Genomic DNA, 26,865 nt, shown 5'->3' with positions numbered 1-26,865 from the left:
TCAATTTTTCATTTCGATAAAAAAAATATTAAAAAATACTTTAAAAAAAAACAACAACGCTTATATTAATTGTAGTTGTATCAATTAGTTTGTATCAGTCATGGAATTAAATTTGTAATAGATCTAGACAAACAATAAAAAAAAAGCATTTATACAAAAATGTGGGGGGAAACGACACGAATTCAAACTCATGGCTCAAGCCTTCTCAAGCCAACACGGTAACATCTCTACAAGTGGAGAGCCTATGAACATGGACGATTGTTTATAGCTCCTCCTTAGTGATCGAAGATGACCACATTTCTCATATCCTAAAACGTCAAATATGACTGTAAAGTCCAATCCTCTATAGTCCCGTCCTATTTTTTAGGTTCACTAAATCTCGGATGACGACCAATCAGGGGGACTTTATTCAGCATATACTACCACTTCAATCAAGTACAATTTCTTTACCTTGTTCGAGATACCAAAAAAAAAATTACCAGTAGTTAATTAACTGTTTGGTTAATTTTTTAAATTGATTCGTGTGTTGTCAGGTAAAAGAAATAATTGTGCAAAATTTCAGCTTGATCCGAGATTGGGTGTGGGAGAAATAACGTGCACAAACTTTTTACCAAACAGACATACAGAGCTGATATAAGATTTATAAAAACAAGAACCTAAGCTAGCTTCCTTTCTTCTACTTTTAGTTTCACGTAAAAACGTTTTCAGATGCTCTTTTAAATAACATACACTTTTAATATTCAAGTGTAACTGTATGCTTACAAAAGTTTTGTCGTTTATCGTATACAAATTTGTGAAACAAAAAGGCACAGCTAAATGAAACTGAAACTAGAAGAAAAATAGCTACCTTCAATTGCAACACATCGCAAACAAGATTCAACTGACAATGGCTGCTCAATGGCATACATTTGAAATGTTACGTGTAGGGTTATGTCGTAAAGAGTGTTAAGTAATTAGAAATATGAATCTAACAAGATCTGTACATGTTGGGATGGAATTTCGAAAACAAAGATATTCTATCCCAAGAAACTCAATAACAAACCAGACATTAAGAATGTCTGTCAATGCTGAAACGAAATAATTGCCTTAGCTATAAGCCAATATAATCATGTGCAAAGGCTAATTTAAATTAGTTCCAGCTTGAAACACATGTCGTTTACCTGAAAATGTCAGTTATATTTGCCTTCCAATCATATAAAGACTAGTAATAGCCTGGTCATGTGATATGTGTTCTGGACTGACGTCTTAGTGGTCCCTGGTTCGAACGCTGCAAAGTTCGACCTAGGATGTAATTATCTGAAACTCTGAAGGAACATGTAAAACAATCCCCCCCCCCCCCCATCCACACTCCAAAAAAAAACAAAAAAACAAACAAGGTTACAAAGATAGTTAAACTCAAAATCAGCCCCCGAACTGGGACGGACGGACAGACAGGCCACCCAAACTAATAGCGTCTTTTCCCCTTTCGGGCGCCGATAAAAAGTGAAACAAAACCAGCCTTCCAATGTTATCAGATCGTCTGTATCTGAGCTCCCATTAGCTGTACGTGAACTGGTTACAGTCCTAACTGCTAAAGGTCAAAAGGTTAATAGTAGTCGTTATGAAGATACGTAAAGGGGGACACAAATGAAGGGGAACTCTTATGTATCTAAAGTTACCATCTTACATCTAGTCCCAGAGTAAAGCGTCTATTTATGGCCATACAAAATGACGTAATCTTACAGATGTAGAGCTATTCCAAATAATTATCTAGAATAGATAATGAATCTAGTTTCGTATATCCCCCCCCCTTTATTTTTCCGAATGAAAATTTGACATTTAGAGTTTCTGTGCATTCGTTCTCCTGATAATTAAAATGTCATCTCCAGTTTTTGTTAACGTGCTTTATATGATGGCGTTAACATTTGTTTGCATACTTTTTTATTTTGACATTTCGCTATTTCATATTCGTTAGAAAAGTCACACTACCTATTGATTTTTTTTATAATGCTAGATCTGGACACTAGAGCTATACCTAAATTAGTGAAACCTGAATATGTTAGAAAAGTTTATCTATTGATTATTTTAAATGCTAGATCTGGACACTAGCACTGCATATCTATCTATCTATCTATCTATCTATCTATCTATCTATCTATCTATCTATCTATCTATCTATCTATCTATCTATCTATCTATCTATCTATCTATCTATCTATCTATCTATCTATCTATCTATCTATCTATCTATCTATCTATCTATCTATCTATCTATCTATCTATCTATCTATCTATCTATCTATCTATCTATCTATCTATCTATCTATCTATCTATCTATCTATCTATCTATCTATCTTATATATAATTCTCTTCATGGCTCAATCATTCCTGACACCACCAAGAAGTCATGGAAAGATCACACTTTTATTTCTGCAAGTCGGACTAGAGATATCACACGTAACTTTAGCGGCGAAAAAAAAAAAGGGGGGGGGGGGAGAACATGTAGTATTCACCCGTCACTAAATAGCACGGCCGGACTTAACCATTGTGGGGCCCTATGCAAAACAGATTTCACGGGCCCAGTTTGGGAAGGGATAAGGATAATAAGTGAAATTTAAGAGTTTGTATTAGAAAATAAATTCGTCTTTGCATTTTATTCATTCTTTACTACGTACAGAATTACTTTACGATCCTTGAGTGTAGCGAAGTCATACAGTATATCATAAAAATTATGTTTCCTACATAGATCACGTAGAAAGAATTACCAAATGTTTCAATCTATCTTCGAGAATTGTTGACCTTAAGTAATTCTGCATTAGTTTGATGCGTAGAAGCTTCTTTCACCAGATTCCAAAATTACGGGTAATGCATAATGCCGTTTTTATTAATGGCGCGTAGGATTGGCGTTTTCCATATTGGATGACACCCTAAAATGACAACTTTGTCTATATTTCATGAGATTTTTATGAGCTTTCAAAAGATTTTAATAATTTCCAGAGATTTCCAGGACTTTTTCGTACATTTTGCAATTTCAGGAGATTTCCAGGAGCTCCTGGTCAATCAGGAGGCCTCGGAAAATCTGTTATAAGTTATAAAATGGTTTAATTTAATAATTTACACCTAGGATTAGCGTGGGGCCTATGAAAGTGCGGGGCCCACTGCCGTCGCATAGGTTGCAGTGCCCTAAGGCGAGCCCTGGAAAATAGCGGCGTATTCTACGCCGCGTGTCGACTAGTTTTGATTATTTTAAAAGCTAGATAAGAACTTGAGAGCTCCTCTATTCAAAGTGTGAACGTTGAATAACATGCCCCATGGTAGCATTTCGTGATCTAGACGTGAGTTTTATTGTTATAACTCCACCATGCACACCGCCATCCAAGATAGTGCAGAAGGTGCGCACTATTAGTGACTATTCTAGGAAGGATGTTGACACTAGGAAGAGAGAACGATTTCCGCCAAGTCTAGAGCCGATATGAAGATGCTGTGCTCAAGGCAGATGTCCTATGTGTGTTGTCATGTCCTCTTGTATATATATATACATATATCTCGTTGAGTTGCCTCCCTCAAGTTATAACATTATGTTTCTTTTGGGATTTCTGGCAGTTCGAGTCCCGACACAAGCTCTGTTGTGTTGCTTAATGGCAGCACGGAATCTTTCTCCCTTTCCCCTCTGGTCCATACAAGAGATTTAACAAACACACATACACACACAATAAAAGACACACATCCACACTAATATACACACATTTTTAAATCTTATTTTTCAGTACACCAGTAAGTCACGTGTAAAGAATGTTAGAACCTCTAACAAGAGTGGGTGGCATTTTACTCGTTTTGTTTGTTTGTTTGTTAAAAAGTGAGATCATTACACCAAAATATCAGAGGTCAACGAAAATAGAATCCTTAAATTTTCTTCACCAAACCATAGACTATATATTACATGGACTGCCAACTCTACGCACTAAGCCTATATTTTTCAATAAACAAGTCCCGTTCACGGAGGCGTCCTTGGTTGCGTGGTAAATTGACTTCCGGTAGATTTTTTTTTACGTATAAAGAAACCATTCTCGAAGATTTTTACCACCACTTTTACAGCAAATCATGAATGGAAACTGAATTGTTAAAGAAGATGTTACAGAGGTAAGTGTGCACAAATCAATTTCTGACTTAGATCTATAACTGTAAAGTTTTATAGCTGATTTTCTTAGCCAATATAGACTAATTAGCCAAGCCTGTGTATTTTCTTGTTTACGACATTGATTGAATTGAGGTTCTTGTGAGAGCATAGCCTATATATATATATATATATATATATATATATATATATATATATATATATATATATATATATATATATATATATATATATATATATATATATATATATATATAAACCAAATAGTAAGACTTATTCAGAAGGATAACCCGGTAAATTTAGATCTATATGCTCTTACTATAATAGGCTAAAATGACCTTTCGTTTATAAGTTGTAAAAAAGTCCTATATTATGTGTAGGCCTAAAGTAAAAGTAATAAGTCTAGATGTAAAGTTTTCTCCGAGTTGAAAAATATAAGAAAAGTATGTTTGGCGTTTAGATGCTGTCGTTGATAAAATAGAAAAAGTACATTCTGTGATGTTTTATGGCAAGTTATTATAACACATTGCAGGACAGGCCACTGTCCTGTTGCCTCATGTTTCTCACGGCTATGGCCAAATTTCGAATCCTGGTGCCCCCGTGCCTCATTTTCTGTTTGACTGCCCCAGACTTGCTGATCTCCGTCTCAACAGGTCAGAACCAAAAATTCTCGATCTGTATGGTGACATGTATGCACTACGCAATACAGCAGGGTTTCTGTCCAGGGCTTTTGCAAGAGAAGATTTGAGCCTCTCACGCCCTCACTCAAATGGAGTTTGATGATGTTGACTTTTTATGCCCTTTTTTCTGTCTTGGTGAGAGTTATTGTAAGACTGAACTATTGACCTGCAGCTGTCGAAGTATTGACTAGCCTTTGTAATAATTACTGCGAAAGGTAGTGAGAGCAGCATCGTCGTCAAACATCAGTTCCCTAATCAGGTTATGTAGTTTCCTCGTTTTGGTCAAGCCAGTTTAAGAAGCCTTCCATTCGATCTACTGTGGATATATAGGGCCTACTCCATCTTCCAAGGCGCTATGAGAGTACAGACGAAACAATTCCGAATAGTGTTGATGGCCAAAACCCATCCTTGTTTTACCCTGCTCTTGATAGATAATACCGGTACCTAAAAGTCTTAGAGGAAGAACTGTCAAACTTTACAGTTCATATCATGTGAAGCTAACAGTAGTTTCAATAGCTTATTTGGACAGACAATTTTCACTAGTAAAAACCACTTCTGCTTAGTGTGAGCATATTGCTAAATGAAGTTCATATTTCTATTACTTTCTACTCAAGTCACCCAAGAGAAATTTTATTTAAAGCGAAAACTTTTTATAATACATTTTTCGTTGTTTTTGTGTTTTTTTTACTTAAGGAGCATACTACTTCCAAAAACCTGATTTGATTGTCACTAACTTTCAAATTGAAAGGGATCTACTACAAGTGAGATTTTTTTTTTACTTTCTCCAATAACATTGTGTTATCAATACATGTATCACTTTAAATTACTTGTAATTGTGAAATAATAGGTAAAAAATCTCCTTAAGTACATGTTATATTTAATCCTATGCATAAAATTTATTTACATAAAAAAAAAATCATTAAAGCAGGCCTAATTGTAGAGAAAAAATTATTTCTTGTGATTACATTGAAATCAACTTTAAAGATGCTGTCCATTGTTGTAACATAAAGTAGTCTTACATTTTTTAATTAGCAAATATATATATTTATAACATGTCTAAACTAGTTTGAATTTCTTTTCTTTTTTTCTCAGCTGCTCATGAATTTCGAGATTTTACAGCTAATAGAGGAACAAATTTTATCTACTTCCACTTAGCCAAACAGCATGGAAATATGCTATTGTAATGAGTAGAAGATATTTGTCATTTAGAATATCATGCAACAGCTAATTATCAGTCCACACATTTCAAGATGAGGAAAAGAACAGTATAAGCTACATTCATTGATGCATTATTTATACAAAAATGTATAGTCAACCCAGTCATCACTCCATTTTTTTATGAAGCCAGTTACAGTTACCATGAAGGGATGAAATTTCAGATAATATTCTGTTTATTTCATGAAATGAGAATAGGCCTACATCAGAAATTGAAATGGTCATCTTCAGTATTTAATGTTTCATCTAAAAATGATAATTATATTAATACATATTTGATGTACAAACAAATGAAAACCATTCAAACACTTTTTTTTTGTGAAGTATAGATGATTAAACTTGTAAGTGTCTGAACAATACTACATCGACATTAACTTATTATTACAGACTTTTTACAGGAATGTATCTTAAGCTGGACTGAAAGAGAAAGTTGCTATAATTTAAATAATAAAATTTAATAGTTTGAACATGTAACTAAAAATTGAATAATGCTAACATTTATTGACAAGTGAATTTTGGTAATGATGTGCTTTCTATTTTAATAAGTCAATAATATTAGTAAGAACAATATTATCTTCACTTTCTTAATATTATAAACACAATATTTCCTGAAAAGATTTTTTTAAATTATAGAAATAATGCTCAAGTCTTCAGAAATGGTAGTTTTCAGAATCATCAAATCAAGGACAACATAGTATTCATGAACTTCCAGCTATCAGCAAGCTCCTAGTAGGTATTATGGAGCACATTCTCCTTCAACTCAGAGGATCACAGGCACTGGACAAATTCTAGTACTGTTGATGGAATAGAAACAACATACATTAAATTCATAACAAGTCACCAATTCAATCTTAGTTTCATATAGTACCAAACTTCCATATGTTCAAGTCCTTTACGGATAAAATCAATTCTGAAAACATCTAACAAAACAGTTCCTTAAAAAGTATATTAGGAGTATAGTAAAGTATATTAGAGGTTTTACACAAAAAATGCTATGGGAACATATTATGAAACTAAAATATTACAAAAAAAAGGAATAGTATAATAATAACAATATTTAATCTTTGACATTATATTCAGTAATATTATGAAAATTTAATGAATGATTAAATGCACTTGAAAGTGAAGGGAACAGATTTAAAAAATAAATTCAGGAAATTTTCTGCACAAGCATGCTGAGGTAACCCAAATAAAGAGAGTCATTGAATATTGTACTGAGTGTTTGAAACATAATTTTTTACTGCATACATTAAATTATAAACATATCTTTGCAAATTTAAAGGGAGAATTTGAAGACAGCTTTTATTCTTTTTGCACTAAGATAAAAGTATTAAATTTTAAGCTGCCCTACTTACTGGAAGGAGGCCTGGTGGCTTAGCGGTAAAGCGCTTGGCTTCCGAACCGGGGACCGGGGTTCAAATCCTGGTGAAGACTGGAATTTTTAATTTGAGTCTGAGTCTACTCAGCTCTAATGGGTACCTGACATTAGTTGGGGAAAGTAATGGCGGTTGGTCACTGTGCTGGCCACATGACACCCTCGTTAACCGTAGGCAACAGAATGGTCAGAAACAGATGATCTTTACATCATCTGCCCTATCGATCACAAGGTCTGAAAGGGAAACTTTACTTTTTTTTTTACTTACTGGAAGTTTCGTAGGAAGAGTTTCTGGCATAACAAGTGAGTTTTGTGGCATTCATCCTATTGATAAACTCTTAGAAATAAGAAAGCATCATTTCTTCTTGAAATATACATCTGCGGAAAAGAAAAGAACAATTGCTTTTAATGTGAGCAATAATAAAATTCTAATTAAATTTAAAAAATCTCCAAAATATTTATAGTGACTTAGTTCAAAGAATTATGTAAAGACTTTCTTTAAGCATTTTCTCAACTCATCTGACATCCTTTTCCACCAAGATAACTGGTTAATCTGTACTTCTAATTGAGAATTGTTGCATAATATATTTAATTCTTATGCAAGAAAGTATAATTTGAAGGAAAACACCTTAGATAACAAAAGAGTGGTATTGGCCTGCATGAGAAAATTATCACTTTAGAAATACCCTGCACAGGCTGGAGGGAATATAATATGTTTTATTTACAACATAACAACAATATTGTGTAAATATTCACCTAAAAGTTAGCTTTAAATAAAATAGCACATGGATTCTTACAATTAAAATAGACTTACATAACGTTTAAAAATAAATGATTAATTACTTAAAAACTTACTGTTAAATGTATTTATACAGCTTCTGGCACTGTGTGAAAACTCCTTTGAAAACAATAAGAGCATATTGTGGCAGTATCTGGATAAATACTTGATTCCACACATTGAAGGGTACCATTCAACATCCTTTGTGTACTTCTTTGGTAGTTAAGAGAAAAGTTAAGATCTAGATCTACAGTGAATAAATAGCACAATTTGGTACCTATTGCCTACTAGAATATGTGAGAATAATGAAAAACGAAAATAGAACCGATTAGAATGTCTAGTCCAATCTAGTACAGTTGTTTATATCTAGGCAAGATATGAGTTGTGATCAAAAGAGCTAGATCTAGTACATGAGTAGGGCCTATGTTAATGGGCATGGCTGTAGATAGTAGTATTGCTCATCAGAAACATTAAATCTGTAGTGTATAATCAGTGTATAAATCACAAATGGCAATAGATCTAGAATTCTAGATACAGATTCTAGATCTTATAACTTTGTCTTTATTATAAGTATAAGAGTCTAGGTCTATTATTATCATATAAAATATAGATATAAACTAGATATAGATTCGTTAGTAAAGATAAAGTAGATCTTCAAATAGTTTAAAGAACGATCTGTGACACTGTGAGCCAAGCACTTCCATTCATGATTCACATATGAAGAAGCTAAGGCTAAGGCGCCAAAGCCGCCAAAGGGCTAAGTAAGTACTAAGATGAAGTTTAAGTTAACAAGTCAGGAAGTCAGATTAAAATTAATCATCATGATCAAGGTAAGATGAAGCTGAACATCTAGACTTGAAATTATCCTAGATCTAGTCTAGAGTCAACTAGAGCTAGATTCTATATAATAGGGGGCCTATATAGATTCTATATCTTCATTCTCTGGGTTTATCAGACACACAAAGATGATGAATCTAGAGACTCGACGTTCATAATATTTTTAGTCATAATTTTGTTAAGAGTACTATAGGCATAGCCAGATTTTTTATAAAAACAAATTATTATTTTACAAACTTAAAAATGGGCATTTACATAAATAGTGTTTAGTGTTCTATTATATATATATATATATATATATATATATATATATATATATATATATATATAGTAGTGTATAGTGTGTTGTGTGTAAGTTCGTATTTGTAGATAAAGTTTATAGCCATAGGTCACTACATCTCGTTGAAAGTCTACATGTTAATGTGTACAATCACTTTCTAGTGAAGTAGAGCCTAATGATTCTAAAATTTTATTGGGCGAATATATTCGAAACAATATCAGATCTTTTTATAGCTTTTAGAAGAATTGGATGTTATTTGGGATTCTAGTTAGTTAAATAAAAAAAAAAACTAAAAACTTGAAGGCCGAAATTTTTATGCAGATTTTTCAGTTAGTCATACATACATCGTTGATTTTTTTTTTTTATGGTTGATTTTCCATTACTATAGATAAAAATGCACATTATCTAGAAATTAAAATCAAATTGAATAAAAAAAATATTTGTAGATCTGAACAAAAGTTGGTAAAGATGTAAGATTGTAGGCTTATTGACTCACTATATTGTTATTTTATTTAGACTGACTCATTCACAGACTTAACTTAGGCCTATATCACCCATTATATACAAAATTAATAAATGACACTCTCAGAAATGTATTGACTCTTTCAGTAAATCGCTTATCACATTTAAAATATACATTGTAAAAATAATGATAATAATTATCAAATGTGATGAAAAAAAAAAAAAAGAAAAACAAATAATCCAAACTGGCAGCACCAATTAGCAGACAATTAATGTCGTAAACAAGAATACACGAAATACAGGCTTGGCTAATTATCTATATTGGCTAAGAAAATCAGTTACAAAGCTTTATAGTCATAGATCTAAGTCACTATTGATTTGTGCACACTTACCTCTGTAACATCGTATATGACAATTAAGTTTCCATTTATGATTTGCTGTAAAATTGATGATAAAAATCTTCGGGAATAGTTTCTTTATATAGTAACAAATTCTACCGGAAGTCAATTTACCACGCAACCAAGGACGCCTCGGTGAATGTAACTTATGCTTAGTTTCCTTAGTGTTGGCAGTCCATGTAATATATAGTCTATGACCAAACTCATAGACAGTGTTTAAAAATAGTAACGTACAGCTTGACTAAAAAATAAAAAGCTGGCAATGTGTTCCTTGCAAGAAAAGAAACAAAATGTTGAAAAAAAAAAAAAAGATATAGTCTCATCGGTGCTATATGAGTCTATTTCAGCTGTGAATGATGGAGAGCAATTTCTTTAAGTGTAAAAAAAAAAAAGGGGGGGGGGGGGAACCTCAGGCTCTTTGGTATACCAGTGCTATCTTAGCCAGTATTCAAACGCGAAGAGGGTAGAGAGATGAAGTGATGAATTGATAGTCTGGCGAAGTGGCGTAGCAACCATGGCGCGAATCTAGGTCAAGGCGCCCGGGCCTATGGTCAATAGATTCCGCATGGGATCAAAAAATGTCTGATATTTAATAATTTTAAATTTTACTTCATCCATTATGTATTCAGCATGATTAAACAGTATTTCTATCATAAAAGAAAGTACCTGCCTCGGAATGTTTTTTTTTGTTTCTAAATTCCTATCTTATCTTATATAATATAGACGTTACTTCAAAAAAGAAGATGATTACGTCCTACGCGTCATGCATTTAGTCATGCATATTAACCAATGACTTAAATTCTGCCAAGTCACTGGTTTTCCTGGCTAGCTCAGGCAACCCATTCAATGCTCTAATAGCACTAGGGAAGAAGGAGTATTTGTACAAATTTGTCCTAGCATATGGGACGAGGAATGTGCCTTTATCTTTGTGTCTTTCAGAGTATTTTATTAAATTTTGTTTTTGTATTTGAAGATTATGGTTCAGTGTTTTATGTATAATTGCTACTTTACTTTGAAGTCTTCACCACTACATTCTGGTAGACTTTATTCCGTATTTCACACCCAACCTGAACCATATTCCTGACCCCGAGCCCACGGGTAGGCCAACCTTGCTAAGCTACTGGACCAGTGCTATGATTATTGGTCTCTATTAAAACACAAGATCAAAGGAAATAACGCCAATTAAAAACAAGGAATGCTTATTGGGTTTTTTAAAGCTTAATATAAATCCATTTAGTTTTAACACAGTTTAAATACTGTGTGCATTTAAATTTACATTCTAATTAAAACATGGAGTGCTCAATACGCGAATCAAATCTAATCAACACGCTCACGCTGTTTAGTTTTATTTCATTGGATAAAAAGAAGCGAATTTTTTATTTCCTGGTAATAATCAGATTTATTTTTTTTATTTACGTATCAAGCTTGCTGTATATTTACTGAGAGAAAGTCACAATGGTGAACTAGAGTGCTCCGATGCTTGACTTTACCTTAGCTGACTTAACACTTGATTTTTTTTCTATTTGTCTTTAGTGTTGAAGTTTTATTTTCTCTGCAAGGTATATTTGATAAGGTAAAGTGTTGGGTTCCAGTGATAAGATTTGAACAGGAAGAAAAGAAAAATAAGATATAAATTGTGTATATATGTGGGTATTTCTCTCCGTGTGTGCGTGTGTGTGGAGAAAGAGAGAGAGAGAGAGAGAAAAGGAGAGATCACTTTTTGGCTTGAATTTTGCTTAGTAAGCATTTAAATAGATAATAAACTTTAGAAAGAAAAAACACTTTAGAATCTTAAGTGTTTTTTTTTCTGTCTCAACATTTCAAGATTAATTTAATTTCACTCCTTTTCAAAAAGAGTTCAATTCTGGTTGCTTAGAGTTAGGAAATAAGACAATCCAAACTATCCATGGGTCTTATGGCTAGACGTTCATACTATTCACTGGAGTTGTCAGTGGCGTAGATAGGGTGGGGGGAGAAGGGGGTCCAATTTTTGAAATTCCCCCGGGCCTTAACTTGAGAACCCAAAATGAGTGTCCGAAAGCTGTTTTTACATTAAATATCACGCCATTATCTCATGTCAAATGTCAAAATGCAGGGCCCCTAAAGAGGTCAAGCCCCCCCGCCGACAAATTCCTAGCTACGCCACTGGGAGTTGCCCAATGCATGCGGAATGAAATGTACTTGTACAGTCTAGACCATACTTTACAGAAGGCCTCAACACTGACCTACAACAACATCACAATCTATGGGCAGTTTAGACCTGTGACGTGGCAACGAGCTTTAGGTCTAAACTACCCACAGGTTGTGACGTTGCAGGTCAGTGTTCAGGCCTTCTTTATCGAAAGGTCTTGGTACAGTTCACATTTGTTTTGTGTGTGAAACTCTGTGACGAAATTTGTGAAGGCAAAAGTTGAAACCACAGTTCGCCATGGATAGGGCCCCTATTCATGAGCACCACAGAGAACAGACAAGTCCAAAGAGTTCATGATAAGTAAAGAACTACAATTTACCAATGACATGGCAATGTATGCCTTCCTTCTTTAAAATAATAACATGTTAGATGGCGTTAAGTTTCATTCAAACTCTTTTTAACTCTTTTTAATCACAATCGAATCTCATATGTCCCCTTCAATTTTCAGAATACATATATTAATAGGCCTTGTACGGTACAAATAGTGTATACGTGTTTTGTATCACTTCGCGGATCTAGTTGAAACATAATACAATTATTAATTGTCCCTCGAAAAACACGAATCAATAAAAAAATTTAACCAATTAATTACTGGCAATTAATTAATTTTGTTTGATATAGAAAAAGGTTAGAAATGTTACAGCATTGAGATATATGTCTGTAAATGTGCAGTTCTTTTCCATATATAATTTTTTTGTTGTTGTTTTTTTTTTGTTTTTTTTTACAGATTGTTCTCAGATCAAAGCTACTTTGTCTTCTATTCCATATCCCAAAGTCCAAAGCTGAGTTGCAGAACTTTACACTCAATGCTGCTCTTTGAAGACTAAATTACTTGACGAATGTGTTGGGGGGGGGGGAGGGGAGGGTGAAGGTTGCTTCTTGCTTATAACCTTCGATGGTGCTTTGAAAATCCAAGCTGTCGTTACGATTCAGTTTGTAAAAGTTTCAAATGTCATTGAAGGCTAGAACTAGATCATTGAACCACAGAGATGAATAAATACTCTATGAACGATCTACAATCTAAGATTGAGCCCATTCCAACGATAAGAAAATAACTTCCTGTAGCAAGGCCGAGAACTCAAATTGAGCTGATGTTAACGAAAAAAATACATCACCTAACCAGAGTTATCTCTAAGAGCTGATAAAGAAATGTATTCCTACAACCCTAGCAGTACACAGAAATAGAACATCGTGAGGAAACTTGTCCGAAACTTCCTTCCCTGCTCTAGGATAAGATACCTAGCAAAGGTAATTGTTAAATGGACATACTGGCATTTACCTACCAAGATTAGATTGTAAGCGCTGTCTTTTTTTTTTGTTCTATTATGTGAAACTAGGTTTACATAGTGAAGCAGTGTTTCCAGTGGCGTAGCTAGTCATTAGCCATCATTTAGGGGGGGGGTGGCTTTACCTCTTTGGGGGACCCTGAATTCTGCGCAATATTTAATACTTAATGTAAAACAAAAAGTTAATCTGTGAGTTAATTGAGGGGATGCTGCTCGAAATAATTACTGAAAAGAAATGTTATCTTTATGTGTGTGTCTGCACCGGTGAAAAAGATGCTTCGTTATAAGTACATGGAGATTTAAAGACTAGGCTATTCAATAAAAAGACTTCTCATACACTACAGGATTCTAGGACATAAAAAGACTTCTCATACACTACAGGATTCTAGGACATAAAAAGACTTCTCATACACAATAGGATTCTAGGAAATAAAAAGACTTCTCATACACAACAGGATTCTTGGAAATAAAAAGACTTTTCATACACAACAGGATTCTTGGAAATAAAAAGACTTCCCATGGAGGATTACTGGCAAAAAAAAAAAAAAAGACTTCTTATGGACCGTTCTTGAAAATAAAAAGGATTTCTTATGCAGATTTCGTGGAAATGAAGAAGTCTACGCTGAGGTGTGGAGAATATTTTTTTAAAAAACTATATGCTGTCAAAATAATAGAGTCGTAACAAGGAATGTCTAGATCTACTTATTTATTGAAAAATATAAAATTTGTTTGGCTCTGTCTCAAGTTGACCTTCCGATCTCCCCCCTCCGTTTTCACAAATACGCAAACAAAACAAGCAAAATATTTTTCAAAAACAAAGCCTATCAAAGGGGAAAAAAAAACAAAAAAAAAACCCACTGCCATTTATCTCAATGTTGCAGGAATAAGCTCTTTTTATTATCTCAAACAAAATTAATTACCACTAATTGATTAAAGAATTATTTTTTAAAATCTTGATTTATCTATGGTCATCGACTATGAAATTTTTTTTAACTTGATCCGAGAATGGGAAGTGGGAAAAAAAAACGTGTACAAAACGCAAAGGAAATAACTCCACATATACAGCTACGTTTCTCAGTAGGTTGCATTTACTTCTATTTTCGATCCCAAACAAAATAATTAATTACCAAATAGTTAATAAACTAACAGGTCAATTTTTTAAAATTGATTCATGCTTTGTTATGTACAATAAAGTTATTGTGTAAAGTTTCAACTTGATCCGAGAATGGGTGTGGGAGAATTAACGTGTACAAAATTGTAACAGACAGACATAAAGACAGAGTGAGTTGATATAAGCTTTGTAAACACTAATACAGTGGATTTGAATGCAAGTCTTGTGTTAGAGGATTTTTACTCCGAACCAAGATCAAAATCTGTACCAGCTTGGAAAAAAGCTTTTAAAAATATGTAATTAGTGTTGGCCACGCAATGAAATACAATACAATGTATTGCCCCGTACATCATGGCTGATTGGTCGCGTGGTATCACCAAAGGACTGTCGTTACGATGATCCCGGTTTGAACCCTGTTCCCTCCCATGCCATCCTGAAGGAGATTTCGGGCTAAGAACGAATAATCTTCAGCACTGAAGGAACAGCTGAAACTTTTAATGATGTACTTACGTAGGCCTGCATTATGCTCTTGCTTATTTTGACGTAGAGTAGTAATATGTTAGAACCATTGTCGCGCGCTCTTCTTCGCTGCCAAAATAATCAAATCGCTTGGCCGCATAACAGACAAGTGACATAATATATGTCTGTGTAAATAAAGTGTGCTATACACAACGCATCTATTACATGTGTTGCATCTTACAACATTATTTAGTAGGTTGGGTTTTTTTTTTTAGGGTGGTTGCTGTGCCAAATAGAAGGGAGGTTAGCCGGCTGTACTCTAAACAAAGGGAGTGAACGCAGACTTAAACAAAATGAGATTGGGTGATTGGTTGTGGCGTCTGACGTGCTGTTGCAACTTTAGAACATTGAATGATTCAGTGCCCTTGTCTACCTCTGCACCCCTCCCCCCACCCCTTTTTTCGACACGTAAGAATGCCACATTCACTTTCTCTATAGACAATAGATCTCTAGTGAATCAATTGGGTTCAGTTGTCAAACTAACTAGACAACTAGGCTACATGCGCCTAATTAGAATAATTAGAATAGTCCAGTCTTAAAACATTATTTAGGACAATTTTATCATTGTCTGCACTATTGGTAGATTTTCTATTGTTCTAGGTTATAAGGTTGTGAGATCACGCTCGTGACTGGACAACTAGTGAGTCAAGTTTGGTCGACGATTTGATGGATTCCTATATACTTTTGGAGGTGCGGTGGCTGTGTGGTAAAGCGCTTGGCTTCCGGACCGGGGTTCCCGGGTACCAATTCTGGTGAAGACTGTGATTTTTTAATTTCGTGATCTTTAGGGCGCCTCTGAGTGAGTCCAACTCTAAGGGGGTACCTGACATTAGTTGGGGAAAAGTAAAGGCGGTTGGTCGTTGTGCTGGCCACATGACAACCTCTTTAACCATGGGCCACAGAAACAGATGGCCTTTACATCCTCTGCCCTATAGATCTCAAGTTCTGAAAGGGGAACTTTGTATATATTGTAAAGAATCTCACTATCCAGGCTCTCTGCAAACTGCACCTTACACCACTACCTTAAAAGAACTTGACAACTCAGGGCTCCAAAGTAACGTAACAGTTTAATGTCCAATAAATTACTGCCAATACTGAATAATTGGCAACACGTACACTGTACAAATATCTCTCCGATAACACCGTACCGCCGTATCAACTCTTGCACTGGCCTCTCCGTCTCGTTCCGGGCTTGCACTGGGTTCAACAGTTCAGGACTGACTTCACACACTAGGCTCGTTGTGTCGGACTCGATCGCAGACCAAGATCAAGACGCCAGTCGTCTCAACTGTACTTGACAGTACTCCGCACTGAACCGTCGTAATGCTCTGTACAGAACCACACCGTTGAACTGTGCTGTAGTCGACCGTGTTCTGAACCCCTGTCGTGAACCGTCTTGACTGCGACACCTCCGCTCTTCATATAGGGTCCCTACTGGCCTTCTAGAACCGGACAGTACGTCGCTCGACCATTCTGGGTGGTCAGATGACTACATCCCTCGTGACGCTCCTGATCTCTGTTCACGACGCTCGTCACGGTTGACCGCTCGTCTAGCACTGGCCTGGGGCGATTTGCGTCGGCTGACTACACACATACCACTACCCCCATCTGTGTCACCACCAGGTTTATAACAATATATTAGAAAAAACTGCACACACTTTACATGCTATTGTGTTCTAGTATCTTTGTTCTAGTGTCTGTTCTATTGTCTTTGTTTCAGCATCTTTGTTCAAGTTTTTTTTTGCTCTAGTAGATCTATCTGTAGTCTAGTATCTTTGTTCTAGATTTGTATCTTTGTTCCATCACATGTTCTAGATCTGTATCATAGTATCTGTATTCTGTTATCTTTGTTCTAATATATGTTTTTTTCGAATATGTGTTCTATTATATTTGTTCTAGACTTAGTATCTTTGTTCTACATTTTGTATCAAAGTTATAGTACGGTTGTTATGAAGTGTGTGTGTGCGTTTATATGGTTACGGTGGAAAGAGGTTAGTGAATGGATGTGAATGATGCAACATAGGTGGCATTGTCGTCACTTGGTCTTAGTTAGGGGAGACGACTCCAGAACGTGAGACTGAAAGGTAGTGTTATTGTAGTGAGTAAGAATTTGTTAAGAAATAGTATAACTAAAGTCTGCCACATTTAGTTGATTTCACATTAAGTTGATTTTGTCTACATTACAAATACTTTTGTATTTTGTTTTGTTCACAAAAGGAAGTTATTCAAGTTATTAACGACGGTTCATGTCACAGTGCCCCCGCTGCGGGGAAGAAGCGGCAACCGTATCTTATATTCTTGTCGACCTCTCGAGACTCGCTGGATCCTGTTTCGACATGTCTCGGAACTTCGGAAGTCACGTGTTCGGAAGTCACGTGTTCTTGACTGGTGACATACGTGCATTGCACACAGCCGCAGGGCTTCTGTCCAGGGATTTAGCAACAGATGAATTGAGCTTCTCGTGTCCCGACTCAAATAGTTTGTTGACGATGTCTACGTATGTTCAACCTATTGCCTTCATTGAACTACCCAACATTCCTCGTCCCATATGCTAGGACAAATTTGTACAAACACTCCTTCTTCCCTAGGGCTATCAAAGCATAGAATGGGTTGCCTGAGCTAGCCAGGAAAACCAGTGACGGCAGAATTTAGGTCATTGGTTAATATCCATGACAAAATGCATGACGCGTAGGACGTAATCATCTTCTTTTTTGAAGTAACGTCTGTATTATATAAGATAAGATAAGATGTTCATTGTCTTGAAGACTATTTGGTGAAATCCTTCCTTGTCATTGATCTTATTAGCATTAACTCTTTCTCTCCTAACTGACGATTCCACCAGAATGTGGTAAATAATTATGGAGAGAAAGAGTTAAGGGATTCCTACACGCTTTTATCAATGAAATTTACTTTCATTTAAAACTTTGAAACGTTTGAGGTGCAGAAATAAAAAGGTAAAGACTCAAGTACATTGTGTCGCAGTGGCGTAGGGTTTGAGGCCCTGGGGGCTTGATCTTTTTAGGGGGGGGGGGTCCTTGCATTTTGACATTTGACATCATGGCATGAGATAAAGTGCTTAATAAATATGTGTCTAAATTCAAACAGGTATATGTTAACAAAAATAAATCTTTAAGACTCGTTTAATGAATAATATTGGGCGAGATAATGCACAAGTGACAAATCTCATATCGTTATAACGTCCTCTAGCTCAACGCTGTCAACATTTTTTTTACTCCATGAGAGTAGCAACATTGTATGGCAGTAGCGAAATATTTAATATTTAATATAAAATAAAATTGATGACACTCATTGGGCTCCCCCCCCCCCCCCGCATTAAATGCGGACCCGGGGGGAACTTTCAAATTCGGACCCCCTACCACTACCCTCGCTACGCCACTGTTGTGTGGCTAGGTCAATGGTACGTGAGCTTTACAGTCCGTCTACAGCAGCGGTTCTCAACCTTTTATGCTCGGCGACCCCTTTTTTTTTACAATCCCCCACTCTGCCGCAACCCCCCCCCCAACACACATACATCAATAGACAATAACAATCCATATTTTCGATGGTCTTAGGCGACCCCTCGTAAATCGTCAATCGACCCCCAAGGGGGTCGCGATCCACAGGTTAAGAACCCCCGGTCTACAGCGTGATACAAAAAAGCCACGAATGTTTGAGAAACGAAACAATTATTCAAAAGTTTCGCTGTCAAAACAAAAATATTAAAAAAAAATGGGGGGGGGGAGGAGGGAAGTAACGTATCTAATAAACTATCGAGAGTTTAGGGTTTAATCCATTGGCACAGTCAGCTCATCGCTATTAACACGCCTTTTGCGGAAACACGTAGAGATTTAATTAAAGACTATATTCCCACCAAATGTTGGTCTAACATACAGCGAACAACACGTAACAATCTATTAATAACAAAAGCCGAAAGAAATTAAAAGTAAGCAGAAAAACATATCTTTGATGTTTGCAAATTACCTGCAGAAATGAAAACATATGGATACAGAAAGATCCAGGGCTGGATTACGAATGTTTCAACACGGCTACATCTGGGACTAGGAGATCTAGATCCACAAGTAAATGTTGCCACATTGGCATGCAATAACACAAAATAAAAGTGGCGCATGACTTACCTGTGCTATAAAGGAATATACAAAGAATTTTTAGTTTTGTCCGGGTACATAAATCACCACATACACAAAATATTTAACACTGGCGAGAAAGTATCAAAACTGGCCAGGATGGGGTGATAGATTCTAACTTCTTTCTGGAAATTTCAGTTTTCTGCGCCGGTCCAAAAATTGCTCTTAACGGAAATTCGTTTACTTTTTGATACCAGTGGGTGTGAGTTTCCTCCGCCCCCCCCCTCTCTCTTCTTCGTACCACCTCCCCCTACTCCTGCTCTCTGTGCTTAGCATGCTCACCTTGTTGTTGGCGAAGTTAGCCAATGCACAGGTAAATATACACGAGGAAAGGTCTAGAGGTCTAGGTATGACTTAATGATAGAAGCATTCGACCCACTTTGCGTCACCGTATCTAGACTCAGTGATAGATTCGGACAAAAAAAAAAGAAGAGGATTCTTGACAAGGAGGCTTTGCATTACTCAATAGCTAACAACTTCTATTTTAGCATCATAGAGCTATGAATACACTTGATATAATACTAAAATGTTCCATAGGGCTTCAAATAATAGACCTACAAGTCTTAAACACACATTAGACTCGTAAACCATGAAATATAACGTCTGTATTATATAAGATAAGATAAGATAAGATAGACAGGTGACTTTTTTTTTTTAAAACCAGGAAACAAGCAATACATTTAAATTTATTTTCTTTATTTCTTATTGGGGAAAATTGTTTCGGATGCAGTACATTTTGGGTACCGACAAACTTTCATGAACGGCTTGTGGTCGTTACCTGAGGTTCCAACGAAAGCAATTAAAAAAAAAAATAAATCCTATTTAGTGCTCAAATAACACAATAATACTCAATACTGTGGAGAGACGAAAGCTGAGCTGGTTCGGTCATATCGTAGCCTAAGACATGACTCACTGTCAAAAGTCATTCTTCAAGGGATGGAGAACTAACATAAGGGTCATCCAAAAAGGCTGGCTTGGACAGAACATTTTGTGTTAATATTGTGCATTATTGTGTGTTTGTACGCTTAATTATATATTTTGTTGTTCGTGTGAATGTATACGTTACCTATGTAACCGTGTGTGTGTGTGTGTGTGCGTTCAAAGTACCCTGCTGAGTCTCTATCGATATCTTAAGAACCCCTGTTGTAAGGTCGTTTTTAAACTGAGGCGGATGATAGATAATGATGATACCGGTGGCAACATTCCTGCCGCTATCGGCTGCAAGGGGATATAAAAGTAAACCCACTTCAGTTTTAAAATAGGACTTACTTCCCCTCTGGAACCAAACTGATATTGGTGGCACTGAATCGTTGACAATGTTGGCGTATCAAACGTTGCCAGCAGCAGGGCACCACATTGTTTCCTGTTCCCTCCGCACATAATTTCCCCGCACATAGTTTGCTGTTCCCTCCGCACATAGTTTCCCCGCACATAGTTCGCTGTTCCCTCCGCACATAGTTCCCCGCACATAGTTTGCTGTTCCCTTCGCACATTGTTTGCTGTTCCCTCCGCACATAGTTTCCCCACACATAGTTTGCTGTTCCCTCCGCACATTGTTTCCTGTTTCCTCCGCACATTGTTTCCTGTTTCCTGCGCACATAGTTTCCCCACACATAGTTTGCTGTTCCCTCCGCACATAATTTCCCCACACATAGTTTGCTGTTCCCTCCGCACATAGTTCCCCGCACATAGTTTGCTGTTCCCTTCGCACATTGTTTGCTGTTCCCTCCGCACATAGTTTCCCCGCACATAGTTTGCGGTTCCCTCCGCAGATTGTTTCCTGTTCCCTCCGCACATAGTTTCCCCGCACATAGTTTGCTGTTCCCTTCGCACATTGTTTCCTGTTCCCTCCGCAATAGTTTCCCGGCACATAGTTTGCTGTTCCCTCCGCATATTGTTTCCTGTTCCCTCCGCACATAGTTTCCCCACACATAGTTTGCTGTTCCCTCCACACATAGTTTCCCCCGCACATAGTTTGCTGTTCCCTCCGCAGATTGTTTCCTGTTCCCTCCGCACATAGTTTGCTGTTCCCTTCGCACATTGTTTCCTGTTCCCTCCGCACATAGTTTCCCCACACATAGTTTGCTGTTCCCTCCGCACATAGTTTGCTGTTCCCTCCGTACATAGTTTCCCCACACATAGTTTGCTGTTCCCTCCGCACATAGTTTGCTGTTCCCTCCGCACATAGTTTCCCCACACATAGTTTGCTGTTCCCTCCGCACATTGTTTCCCCACACATAGTTTGCTGTTCCCTCCGCACATTGTTTCCTGTTTCCTGCGCACATAGTTCGCCCGCACATAGTTTGCTGTTCCCTCCGCACATTGTTTCCTGTTCCCTCCGCACATAGTTTCCCCACACATAGTTTCCTGTTCCCTCCGCACATAGTTTCCCCACACATAGTTTGCTGTTCCCTCCGCACATTGTTTCCTGTTTCCTGCGCACATAGTTCGCCCGCACATAGTTTGCTGTTCCCTCCGCACATTGTTTCCTGTTCCCTCCGCACATAGTTTCCCCACACATAGTTTGCTGTTCCCTCCGCACATAGTTTCCCCGCACATAGTTTGCTGTTCCCTTCGCACATTGTTTCCTGTTCCCTCCGCACATAGTTTCCCCACACATAGTTTGCTGTTCCCTCCGCACATTGTTTCCCCACACATAGTTTGCTGTTCCCTCCGCACATTGTTTCCTGTTTCCTGCGCACATAGTTCGCCCGCACATAGTTTGCTGTTCCCTCCGCACATTGTTTCCTGTTCCCTGCGCACAATGTTTACAAAACACATGCAATAAAAAATAATATAATAATAATAAAGTTTCCCAAAAATTGTTTGCAATGAAAGTAAAATTGTTTACATGAAGGTATTTTAGTCGAACTCCAAGGATCAACTGGGTTTCAATGTGAACACTTTGGCACAGAGTGAATGTAAACGGTCTATAAAGTATTCTAATATAAGGTGCACTATCAACGAACTCATGAATGACCAAGAATGGGCAATAATAGGGGCCTACTCTTGACTTGGAGAACTAGGAGACATTTTGTACTATTGTTTCCTCGCAGACTATTAGTCATCTTATAATTATTTAAATGATTATTCCAAGAAAAATGTTAGACATTTGTCTGCCAGAAGGAACAAGATACAGATTTGATTGGTGAAGTGTGTTTAGTGCATTAAGTAAAGTATAATCGTGGCTTGTAATGCCATTTTTTTTTTGTCTTCCTTAAAATGCGCTATTTTAATTTGAATGTTAACACAACCATATATGGCCTAATCTGGAAAAATCTCTTCCTTGGATCAATTAAATCATAATTTTTGGCGAATATTGGAGGCGATAAAGCGCTTGGATTCACCGCCGGGGTCCCGGGTTCGAGTCCTAATGAAGACTGGGATTTTTAATTTCTTGGATCTTTGGGCGCCTCTGAGTCCACCCAGCTTTAATGGGTACCTGACATTAGTTGTGGAAAAGTAAATGCGGTTGGTCGTTGTGCTGGCTACATGACACCCTTGTTAACCGTAGGCCACACAAACAGATTGCCTTTTACATCATCTGCCCTATAGACCACAAGGTCTGAAGGGGGGACTTTACTTTTTTTTATGGCGAATAATAAGTAATACACAGGCGCATGCATGACATAAGTTATAGCTGCTTGGTCGTGTCATATGCGCTCCGGACTATCGTCACGAGGGTCTTAGGGCTAAAATCCTTCCAGGGCCGGATTTACAACAGTGTAAGTCTGTGGAACCACACAGGGCCTTCACATTTCACATTTCGTAAAAACCAAATATGCATAATAAATATAAGAAACAAATGGAAAATTCGATAAAAAGTTCAAGTACTATATTTCTTTCTTCAAAAATATATCTTATCTTATCTATTACAGACGTTACTTAAAAAAAGAAGACAATTACACCCAACGCATTTCATGTGTCAATCTAGTCATGAATGTTAATTAATGACTAAAACTCTTGCCAAATCTTTTTTTTTTTTTTTTGCTGGCTGATTCACGCATGCTTTTATATTGGCAAGCTTGAAGAGGGTAGGGGTCTCACAAAATCCTGCCTAGTGCCTCCACTTATTAAATCCGGTACTTATCCTTCTTAACTGCAGAAGGTTTTTTTAGAACGTAAAAATCTATTTTTATTTTTAAACGCATTTATACTACATTTTGAAGAAGTTGGGGACCTCCATACAATTATTAAATCCGGCACTGATTATCCTGTCCCACGCAGGAGGTTTTGACAAGAGCCTAATGATTTTTAAATCTATAGGAACGTCCAAAACTTTAGGATATAGGTCAGGTTATTGCTGTATTGATCTAGGTCAGCATAGAAGCAGACGACACCATGTTACCAAAGCCTTACAAAGTTGTCAAATTGATATTTCTACCTCTTAGATATAGGTCACGTTATTGCTGTATTGATCTAGGACAGCATGGAAGCAGACGAGACCATGTTACCAAAGCCTTACAAAGTTGTCAAATTGATATTTCTACCTCTAAGATATAGGTCAGGTTATTGCTGTATCGATCTAGGTCAGCATGGAAGCAGACGACACCATGTTACCAAAGCCTTACAAAGTTGTCAAATTGATATTTCTACGTCTAAGATATAGGTCAGGTTATTTCTGTATCGATCTAGGTCAGCATGGAAGCAGACGACACCAAAGCCTTACAAAGTTGTCAAATTGATATTTCTACGTCTGCTTCGTCTGTGAGACGTTCACGTTACTATCGCCGTCAGCGTCTACCAATTCTACATGCCGCACAGGTAAGAGGCGAAAGAAAGTAGTGGGGGAGTCAATGAGGCTGGCTGACTGTAGGCGTTGTTATGTAAGATTCAGAGCTATAGTTCTGACATAGCCAAATCTCACTCTTCAAATACGCGCGGAATGCTGATCGATTGATAGCAATTATCCCTGACAATAATATTGTAAATATGTTTGAAATGGAGATTGCTCGGTGTCTGCAAACTCAAAACTAAAAGTTTTGTTTTCTTTCTATTTGATAATTTAATGAGGTGCACATTGGCATTTAAAGATAAAAGTAAAGCACTTAAACAAGGAAAGGGTTTTAAATATCGTATCTAATAAATTTTTCAATTTTTTTCATTTTTTTATTATCAATGGTTCAATCTGTCTCGAGAGTCAATGGATGAGCCCCGATCAATTAGGCTAAACTAGTGTTGGTTGCCTCTCTTTGATTCTTCAGCAACTAAACAAGCCTGTTTCTTGGAGTAACATTGTCCCAGTTCATGAATGATAATCAATCTGTCTTAGGGCTATTGGATAGGGTGGCTCCCCTCTTCTTTTTGTCCTATGGCGTCTCAATCATTGGCGAGGGTCGTACCAGCCAAGACCAATAGTTATAGAAGGCCTAAACACCGACCTGCGACGTGGCAACGAGCTATTGGTCTAAACTGCCCACAAGTTGCGACGTCACAGGTCAGTGTTCAGGCCTACACTAACGATTGGTCTCGTACCAGCTCGCACAGTCGGTCTCCATGCTGTCCACTCTCGGGCTACTTCCTACAATAAACTTTCAGCATAATAGCCAGCATAATATCATATTTAATTCTCTGCCAAACTTGACAGGTAAAAACAACCACAAAAAAAAAAAAAAGAAAAAAAAAACAGAAAGTATCCAGGTTTCGAACTATAAGAGCCTTGCTCTGATACTTAACCACTTCTATAAAATATTGTAATTTACACTGTGTTCGGGTAACTCGGTCGTTGTCTTGTAGTAGGATACCACTAATAGACAGCTAAATCCTTGTAGGCGTAGTGTATCTTAAAACGATTTCAAAAGAACTCGAATAACTTTCTCTAGTGAATAAACTAAATAACACTTTATTTACGATATAGACAAAATCAAGTTAATATGAAATTAAATAAATGTAATACACTTTAGTAGTAATAATAATATTTAACAAAATCTATATCACTACAATAACACAACCATAGACTTAAATATTATAAATATATATATATATGTCTATGTACACAACTTTTTAGTATCAAGTTCATTTGATATCTCCCCTAAGACCTAGTGACACTCACTCCATAACACTCAGGTCATTGTGACAATAAATAGGTAGACCTAACTTTGACTAGAAGACTGCTGGGGATTATTGCTTGTTTTTTTTTTTTTTTTTTGTGTATAAGCCAAGACAGCAATATGAAATGATTAAGAAGCTGAATTCAAATAATTAATAAATTCATAATAATTTGGAAGTAGAAAAGTATGTCAGAAATCTAGACTACATATCGCTTATATCATACGTATAACAGCAGTGTAACCAATCTACATGTGATTAAGTAAGGTAACGTACGGCCTAAACAGCAAAACAGACCTAGACCTGGTACCACCCATGTACTAAACAGAAACACACAGGCATGCACTGGGTGTATATCTCTGAGTGAGTTAAGCCTACTTCGCGCGTGCGTTTATCATAACATGACTAACGAAGCGGAGCATTTTTTAAAGGAGGATCAGATGAGGTAACCAAGAAGATAAAGACAGGTGTAGATGGATCTTTCTTTTCAAGCTACAACATTGGAAAGTTGTACATTTGCACACACACACAATCAAGTCCAAGCACTGTTTCCTGCATTCAGAACTTAAAAATGCATTTTATAAGGCGTACACAACGCACTATCATGCTATTTATTCTTCTAACTAAAAGTTGCAGTTCAAATTTCAAACCTGCCGATCACTGCACTTTTTGTATGGATCCCAGCGACTGGTAGAAAGAGTTTTCTTTATTGAGTTTGTAAGCCTGTGGCTTCAATTCTCGTAGATTTAATTTATTGATGGATTTCAGAAACTTGCAGGAAGACAGATCAAAAAGTGAAATATTTCTTTTTAATTATTTTTTTTGGGGGGGTGAAGGAAGTAGAGAAGGGAAGTGGAGAAAGGAAGTAGAGAAGGGAAGTAGAGAAAGGAAGTAGAGAAGGTAAGTGGAGAAAGGAAGTAGAGAAGGGAAGTGGAGAAGGTAAGTGGAGAAGGGAAGTGGAGAAAGGAAGTAGAGAAGGGAAGTGAAGAAAGGAAGTAGAGAAGGGAAGTAGAGAAAGGAAGTAGAGAAGGTAAGTGGAGAAAGGAAGTAGAGAAGGGAAGTGGAGAAGGTAAGTGGAGAAGGGAAGTGGAGAAAGGAAGTATAGAAGGTAAGTGGAGAAAGGAAGTGGAGAAGGGAAGTGGAGAAAGGAAGTAGAGAAGGGAAGTGGAGAAAGGAAGTAGAGAAGGGAAGTGGAGAAAGGAAGTAGAGAAGGGAAGTGGAGAAAGGAAGTAGAGAAGGGAAGTGGAGAAAGGAAGTAGAGAAGGTAAGTGGAGAAGGGAAGTGGAGAAAGGAAGTAGAGAAGGGAAGTGGAGAAAGGAAGTAGAGAAGGGAAGTGGAGAAAGGAAGTAGAGAAGGGAAGTGGAGAAGGTAAGTGGAGAAGGGAAGTGGAGAAAGGAAGTAGAGAAGGGAAGTGGAGAAAGGAAG

The 26,865-nt window shown here is 36.9% G+C and overlaps 1 protein-coding gene and 1 long non-coding RNA gene across 3 annotated transcripts in view; one reads left to right on the top strand and one right to left on the bottom strand.

Annotated features, from left to right (window-relative positions):
• Positions 1-19,564, bottom strand: part of LOC106053120 (major egg antigen-like) — a 74,437-nt gene extending 54,873 nt beyond the window's left edge. The window contains exon 1 of one of the 2 annotated variants that reach the window (XM_056044012.1): positions 19,384-19,564. The gene's annotated coding sequence lies outside the window, so the exon portion shown is untranslated. The other variant, XM_056044014.1, reaches the window with a different exon arrangement.
• LOC129928675 (uncharacterized) lies at positions 3,909-6,369 on the top strand. Its single transcript, XR_008780140.1, has 3 exons — positions 3,909-4,120; positions 5,489-5,556; positions 5,888-6,369. It is a non-coding gene; the product is annotated as an uncharacterized LOC129928675 (long non-coding RNA).
• Positions 19,565-26,865: the final 7,301 nt, after the last annotated feature.

Source organism: Biomphalaria glabrata, chromosome 10 (assembly GCF_947242115.1).
Source record: "Biomphalaria glabrata chromosome 10, xgBioGlab47.1, whole genome shotgun sequence".
NCBI lineage: Eukaryota > Metazoa > Mollusca > Gastropoda > Planorbidae > Biomphalaria > Biomphalaria glabrata.
Note: the sequence above shows the minus strand (reverse complement) of the source record. Positions and strands in the feature narration are given on the sequence as shown.